The sequence below is a fragment of the Mytilus californianus genome, unplaced genomic scaffold (assembly GCF_021869535.1).
Source record: "Mytilus californianus isolate M0D057914Y unplaced genomic scaffold, xbMytCali1.0.p SCAF_9, whole genome shotgun sequence".
Classification (NCBI taxonomy): Eukaryota; Metazoa; Mollusca; class Bivalvia; order Mytilida; family Mytilidae; genus Mytilus; species Mytilus californianus.
The window spans coordinates 76,089,702-76,098,149 of NW_026262745.1; the positions used below are offsets into that span (position 1 = coordinate 76,089,702).

Sequence of the window (8,448 nt, forward strand, 5' to 3'; positions counted from 1 at the left end):
TAATCTTTAATCAAAAGGGCCAAAGTGTATTGGTGCAATTCAAATGAATAAAGTACATAGGATTTTGCCATGTACATTTAACAACTCCCCATCAGAGACCAAATGACGTAGAAGTTAGATCGGTACTTTTTTTCTATTTTAACTTTTCGTTACAGATTTTGTGTGTGCCATGTTGCCCTCTGCTGAGTCGAATCCTTTCCAACAAAACTTTATAGTGTGTCTTATGTCGTGCTGTTACGTCGATGTAAAGTATATCGAGTCAGTTTCAACAAGTGGTTTTGTAATTGTCGATTGATCAGATCGTCAAAGACCTGCTTTAGAATAAATACCCTGCCACGTCCGGTCGGTGTTTAAGTTTTATGTATTTCCGCTTTGTATTGATCTGATAAGTTATCCTTTTTTCAATTGATTTTTACAATTTGTCCCGATTTGTGCAGTAACACCACTTTCCCAGGTTAAGAGAAGGTTGATTGCTCACAAACATGCTTAACCCCGCTACATTCTTTATGTGCTTAGCCAAAGTCAGGAGCCTGAAGTTCAGTGGTTGTCGTTGGTTCATGTCTGTTTTCCGTAAAACATTTTGTTATAAATTAGGCCGTTAGTTTTTCTATTGAATTGTTTAATATTGTTCATGTCGGAGCCTTTAGTAGTCGTCTACACGGTATGAATTTTTCTCATTGTTGAAGGCCATACGCTTGCCTATGATGTAATATATCCACTCATTTGAACTTAGATGGATAGTTGTCTCCTTGGCATTCATACCACATCTTTTTTTATTATATTAGTACAGAATAATAACATAAAAAAATGAAAATTGATATTTATATACATGTTAAATTTAATTCAGAATCCTCTATATGGATATAAACTTTTCGTCATTTCTATAAACTTATTAAGATTATGGTCACTGATTTTTTTTGGTTATCTATTTTGCATACGTAAAGTTTGATGTCCTTAAATTATATTCCAAATAAGGTTGTTATACATATGACGGGGTTTTGTCATCATTTGTTTACTTAATAGTAATTCAAATTTATATGATTTGATTATAAAAAATACTATCTGCCTTTCTGTGATTTTCTATGAAACCAAACTGGCTGTTACTTGTGCATTAAATAGTTTGCAAGACAATCGATCACTAGCAATCAAAGAGAAGTCCCTGCAATGAATCTTTTTGGGGTATTTTCCTATTTCCAGGTAATTTTTTTTTATCATAAATGGGTAAGAATATTCTAATACTTCATTTGGGACAGCAAGTTTTCTTTATTGTAGTTTTTGATATCTTTTTTGTCATTTCTGAGATACTGAATGGATTATATGATTAATAATTTGTTAATGATTAAATGTCATAGAAATTAGCAACCATGATTAGGTCACCTTCAACAATGATCAAACCCATACCGCTAAACGACAAGACTCATGAGTGACGCTCGAATTAAAGAAGTTCAAGAGTATATAGGACCTAAAATTCCGAAAGGTTTTACAAGACAGCTATGGTACAAAAAATGTAATTCATTCTTAGGGTAAAATATCCGTAGTATTTCAAACCAATGATAGATCATGTCCGCACAGATAAAATTGAGAATGGAAATGGGGAATATGTCAAAGAGACAACAACCCGACCAAAGAGCAGATGTATATATTAAGCATGCAAACATAATATATGTACTGGTACACTCGCAAATGAGAGCATCATATTAAAAACAAAAACGTTCCTTAATACAACATCAGGGATTTAGAAGACATATTCAGTTTAAAAACTTTAATACTGTTGAGACGGATTCTTTTTGGTATATGTACCTGATGTGCGAATCCATCCGTTATTGCACGATTGATACATTTGGCCATTGTAAAGAGCAAATATGCCATTTCCGGTATTAATTATAAAGCGTGGATCAACTCTAATGTGAGTAAGAAAATCAGCAGGTTGCGGCATACTGCGACTCTTTGCATACCCTTGTACTTGTGGAAAAGCTTGAAAACTGCCTTGTTCATCACGATTTTCTAATGATACAGCTTGGGCTTGTTGTTTTATGAAATTCTGAAAAACTACGCATTTTGGTTTTTCTTCTAGGCAAATTGTTCCCAACTTTTCGACATTTTGAATAATATTTTGCAGTGCTTTGTCAATTGGAAATGATACCGAAGTTAATCTTAAATTTCTATCTTCACTCATTTTTAGGACATTGCGTTCTTCTTCGATCACTTCTATATCCATCTGCTTAGCCCCTAGGAATACTTGCATGTCGGATCCATACTGTTTTATTGTTTGAAGATTTTCTTCTAATTTAGCACTTTTGTTTTCTTTCGTCATCATTTCTTTTATCCATTTATTACTGCGTTGTAGATTTGTACTGTCGATTTCTGACAGCTTCTGGAGTAATTGCGTCTCCATTGTATCCAAATGACTGTTGATTTCTCGTCTAATCTTCTTTATCTCTTTTTCGATATCTTTGCATTTTTTTTCAGATCTTTGGTAGTATTTTCTATCACTTTTTGTGCGCATGAATAGAACTTTCTAAGAATTCCAATGCGTTCCATCAGGTTATCCAAAACAAATGAAGACTTAGCAGTATACATAACCTCATCTAAAGGGGGAAGATCCTGACATTTCTTGTTTGCTGTGTCGATGCATTTTCGGCAGCATGGGCGTTCATGCAGACGACAATAATTTTGATACTTTGCTCCATGAGTTTCACACGTCTGCCGAATTTTCAATACGTAATCAGGTAGCTTTTCATAATTTTCTACATTGATCACTTCATGTTCACGTGTAGCTTTTGCAACATTATGATGACTAAGACAAGTGGAACAAAATCCCTCGTCACATTCAGGACACCATTTGTCGGCAGATCTAGACACTGAGAGGGACGTGCAAACACCACAAAGAGTTCCCCTTTCTGTAGCCATTTTATGTAGGTGGAAAGCTGTTAAGAAACATAAATCAAAATGTAACAGATATGTTAAACTTTCAAAGTAACAATTGTTTCGATTTCACATAGAAGAAAAATACTATTCCACTGTATGTTAAATTTGATAACTTAATCAATAATATATACATTTTTTGCAGTTAATTGGTTGAGTACAATTTCACGTGACATTGGACAAAATTTCATATTCCACCAAACATCGGGAAGCGCGAATAATGTACATTACATTTTGAACGTTTTGTAATTCGCCTTTTCAGAATCTAAAGGACTATGGGTAATCGCATTGTTTGTACACAAAAATGAAAATAATGTTTCGCCATTGGTTGAATTTCTATTGTTTATCACGTTTTAAACCAATCACAACGTTTTGGTGTACGCTTTTGGAAATATTACCCAGAATGCATTAGATTCTGAAACGGCGAATTGCGATAGTAAAATCATTATAGTGTTCAAAATTATTTAGGACGTAAAATCAAAACAAAAATAGTAATTACAGGAATTAACTTTTGTTCGGCACTGTTGATCAATGTTTTAACGAAAGTCGTGTTTAGTTATATGAAAACAAGCAGATAAGAAAAAAGTAAGTAAATTAATATATTATGTGAAGTTACATAGTAGCAAACGAAGTATAGACAGTGGAATAAAACATTCATTTCCCTTGGCTTAGGGAGATATGAAGATTTGTTTGCCCTCGAAAAGTCATATTTCCGTCGGGCAAGGACCTCGGTAAACATAAAATTAATGTCTTTAGCGAACAAATCTCATATCTAAAGTAAATTGAAGAAAGATGCCTTGATTTATTTATCCAATCGTCAATTTTTGTCAAATTTTGATACGTGTTTTTCTCTTTTTATTATTATTTTAATGTTCTACTAGTATATAAAAATAAAGTAGGTTTTATATTTAATGTAAAATTGTGAATGGAAATTGGGAACATGTCAAAGAGACAACAACCCGACCAAAGAGCCGAAGGCCACCAAAGTAGCCTATATAACTGTAGGTAATATGCCTGGATGACATCGGGTTTGTCAATATGAATTTGAACTGGCATGTGTAATATTTGGTCTCATTAATTGATATTCCGCATCTCCTTAATCTCCTTAACCTACAAGACGTGACAAAATGCTACGTAAATGGTGTAGAAATTAGGAGACAATACTTAAATGAACAGGTTTGTGCTCTTAAATTAGTATTGTTAAAGTTATGGTCCGGGACACAGTTATTGTCCTTTGATTTTCCTTTTATACAAATAGAATCCCTTCAAAGAATCTTCAACGTACAGATTTTCCATGTTTGAAGTCATTTGAATATAACTAGAACACACCCGCGAAATCTCGGGCATTTAGTGCGTGGTTGAAAGTATTTGTAAACGTAAGGATGAATTTTTGTAAAAGATTATGACTGGAGAACTTCGGGAAAGGTATCAAAAGTCATAGGTACTTGGGGACAGGACATTTTTTGTTTAGCCCTCCCCCCCTTTTTTCAAAACCCGTAATTTTTTGTTTTCTATAATTTCAATTATTTTTGCGTATTTTTCTGTAGACTGTATACTATGAACATACATATACTATAAATAAAGTGTATTTGCTATTTACTATCAATTCCAAGTTTACTATCCACGGTGGTCACTGATATATTATATAGAGGCTGTCTTAATATATCATTGACCGCCGTGGATAGTAAACTTGGAATTGATAAAATAGCAAACACACTATATTTATAGTATATATGTATCAGTTTTCAAAGTATACAGAAAAACGCGAAAATAACTGTCCTGTCCCCAAGTACCCATGTCGGTTAAAAGCTCATTAGAGCGTATGTTATGTCCTTGTTTGTACACTATGTCAACTCTAAATAACGCTTATTTATTTACTTATTTATCTATATTTATTATTCTAAAATAATGTGTAATTCTAAACAGTCCTAAACGGAAGTCTTGTCTATGACTTAAAAGTCCGTCCAATGACGGAAACAATATCCGGACGCCTCATTTTTCCTCCCAAAATATCCCAAACGAAATAAGCATTAGCGAGGATAACAAATGCGACTATGCATGGTACATGTACCTATAGGACACAGAGGCACGATGATTAATTTCTTGTGGAAGGAAGATAAGTGAGACACAAAATGAGGTCTTCTCATTTATTATATACCTATATGGAGTTATTTTCTTTCAGAACGATAAGTCATTCTTTCGAGGAATTAACCCGGACGATACCATGTTTCAATGAAATATGCGTCAAGGCATAAAATTATGACCTGTGTGAGGTCATTATTTTCTTTGATAAAAACACAAACTATTATTTATACTTCAACATTTAATTTGTTTGATAGTTTGTTGTTGCCAATTGGGGAATTTATTTTTTTAAAGTTCTATCTTCGATAGGTTTAACAAAAAATTTTCATTGACGCGCATTTTAACTTTAAAACAAATAATGTGACGATTTGGTAATTTATCGCTACATTAAAGGGACATTTATCATATATCTGAGATGAAAATCTTATCGATTCACACTGAATAGGAAAGCATACTGTGACCTACATGTATTGATATTCGTTTTCGTGTTACATGTACATGTACCACGAGTTCGTACTCTCTTCGTATCAGGTCTAAACTCTTTACATCTATATTATACTTTTTACTCTATCAAATGATCAACAGATAAAAGTTCTTATATTCTATTGAATAACAGCCAAGTACCTCACAATGGGGTCGGGGAGTATACAATTAAATCCCGATTCTCTGTTTAAAAAAATGTATTGCCATTTAAACAGAAAATTTTCTGAATAGTTCATTCGTTAAAAAGTGTTGAAAAATAATCTCTTTTCCGCGATTAAAATGTCATTACAAATCAGAGGTGGATTTAGGGGGGTGTGCCCGACACCCCCTCTTTTGTTAGAAAACTTTGGTTGGTTATATAGGGAATCACTGAGGCATGACTGGAATGGGCCCCCTCTTAGGCAGTTCCCCCTTCCCCCCTTACGAAAATTTCTGGATCCGCCACTGCAAATAGAAAAAAAACTTAGCAACCCCTTCAATGGGTTATGGTCTTTATCCCTATCAACTCACCAATGCACGATTGATCCTATAAATAAAAGTGTCCGTGTAATACATGTTCAAATAGGCAGCAAATCTTGAAGAAAATCATTCAACTTATATCACCAATTTTGGACGGTAAGCTGCGATTGGATCATAAATTATCTTTTTGTTTATTTCCATTTCAAATCAATAAATTCAAAATTTGACAGCCAATATTTTAGTCCAGTCCTTTACATCAAATACTACTTCATTATGTCAGGGAAATGTTCAAATATAATACCTTTAAAATAGTTTGAAATTTATTCAAAAGTTAAACTAAATTCCTTTTTTGTAGAATTTTATCAGAATATTGGAAATTACTATTCTCACCAACCGCGGATCCAGTAACCAATGTTACTGCACCAGTAAACTTCATCTAATTTTGATTTTTTTTGTTTGTTTCAAAATTCAACTTTTAGTCAGTTTTAATCACAAATTCTTTCAAGCTGATAAATGTGCTTCGGGGCATTTGTAACTCATTTATAGAAACTCTTTGTTTTGAACTGTAAGTAGGCCTAAACAATCCCTTACTAAGAACATGATTTCATTCATTCTTCACAATTAAGAAACACCAAATCCTACAATTTCATTGGTCGAGAGCACTTTGCTATATTCTAATGTATTTTAGAATATAACAAAGTGCTCTCGACCAATGAAATTGTAGAATTTGATGCCTCTTAATTGTGAAGAATGAATGTAAATCATGTTCTTAGTAAGGGATTATCCTATTATTTGGGTCTATTTACAGTTCAAAACAAAGAGTTTCTATAAATGAGTCACAACTGCCCCGAAGCACATTTATCCGATTGAAAGGATTTATCATACAGTGATTGAAACTGACTAAAAGTTGAATTGCGAAACAAACAATAAACTCAAAATAAGTTGAAGTTTTCTGTGCAGTAAAATTGATACCGTGAATGTTAATAAATATAATGAAAATATTAATAACTTCAAATTATTACAGAAGTAAACAATACCAAAGCATTTGAAAAAAAGCAAGAAAAAAAAAGCTTTAAAATAAAAAAAAAGATACCTTAATCTTTAGCTTTCCAAAACTTTGATCACTGGATCAGCGGTTTGGAAGAATAATTATTTCCAATATTCCGATCAAATTAAAAATAAACCCAGGAATTTAATTAAGTCTTGAACATATAAAAAAACTTTTAAAGGCATTTTATTTGAACATTTCCCTGACATAATGAAATAGTATTTAAATGTAAAAAGCTGGACCAAAATATTGGCTTAAATACAATTTTGTTGTAACTCAAATGTATCAATTGATTTAAACTGTAAATATAAAAAAAGGATACTTCCTCACTAAAATATTACATGATTTACATTCATACTCACAATCAGAAAACATATACAATTCCTACATTTTCTGTGTTTTGTTGTGTCAGCTTATATGTATAAAGCATTTTTTTAAAAAATATTTTCAAATGATAAGAAAGTCCTTACACCACTAAAACTAATTCATAAATGAAATGCCTAAAAAGGATGTCATGCATTAATTATAAACATTGCACTGACAATGAAACTAATTCTTAAATACAACCAATTAAGAGATAATTTGAGCCTTGAGCACTTTACAATATTCTAAGTTTGTAAGAGAATGATAATCCCTTACTTCATGATAAGTACTCGCTAACGCTCGTACTTAATCATGAAGAAAGGGATTATCATTCTCTTACATATACGTATCTAATACTTACAGTAATAATTGTATTGTGTCTGGATAATAATTTCAAACGTTTATATCTAGATTAATTAGTGAGTTTTATTTCACATTCTAAATGAGCCGTAGGGCGTATTAAAACCTGAACGGATCAGAGAGGAACTTTAGTGTGGTCGGTAAAATAGGATGCTAATCCTGCAAATCTTTGTAAAAAATAAATATTTTTTTTGACGGTATATAAGTCAGAAAATGCACATTTTAAGGCTGTATAGCCAGTCAAGGTCGTTAAAATCTTCCATCATCATTTAAGGTTTTTCTTGTGGTAGAACACATGATCGGTCGGTCTTTCATTTGATCAATCCTGACACCCCTCGGTGTGTTCTACGTAAGAAGGTCTTTCTTTGGGCAACCCTGACACCCCGAGGTGTGTTCTACGACAAGGAAAACCTTTAAATATGCATTATCTATAACATAGTATAGATAGATATCAGAAAAAGATTTTAAACAACGCAAATAAAAGAAAGTAAAAGAGACAGGAACAGACAAAGCTGATTCACTTTTTTTACGTGGACCATTTTCATTTAAAAACGAAAGTAGATTCTTGTTGTCCAATTTCGAAGTCCATATTTCATTTTTCAAACTAAAACTGTACGCATATATTTTAATTTAACAAATTTATATTACTTTTAAAAATGTACTAACCAGTAAATTGAATATCAGTAAAATTATAAACGCTTCAGAATATTTCTTTTGTGTATTGATAT

General features: G+C 32.4%; 1 long non-coding RNA gene across 1 annotated transcript; it reads right to left on the reverse strand.

The window, feature by feature from the left end:
• Positions 1-814: 814 nt before the first annotated feature.
• On the reverse strand, positions 815-8,448 carry LOC127715236 (uncharacterized). The gene is made up of 2 exons (XR_007988245.1): positions 8,387-8,448; positions 815-2,927 (listed from the first exon to the last, which is right to left on the reverse strand). It is a non-coding gene; the product is annotated as an uncharacterized LOC127715236 (long non-coding RNA).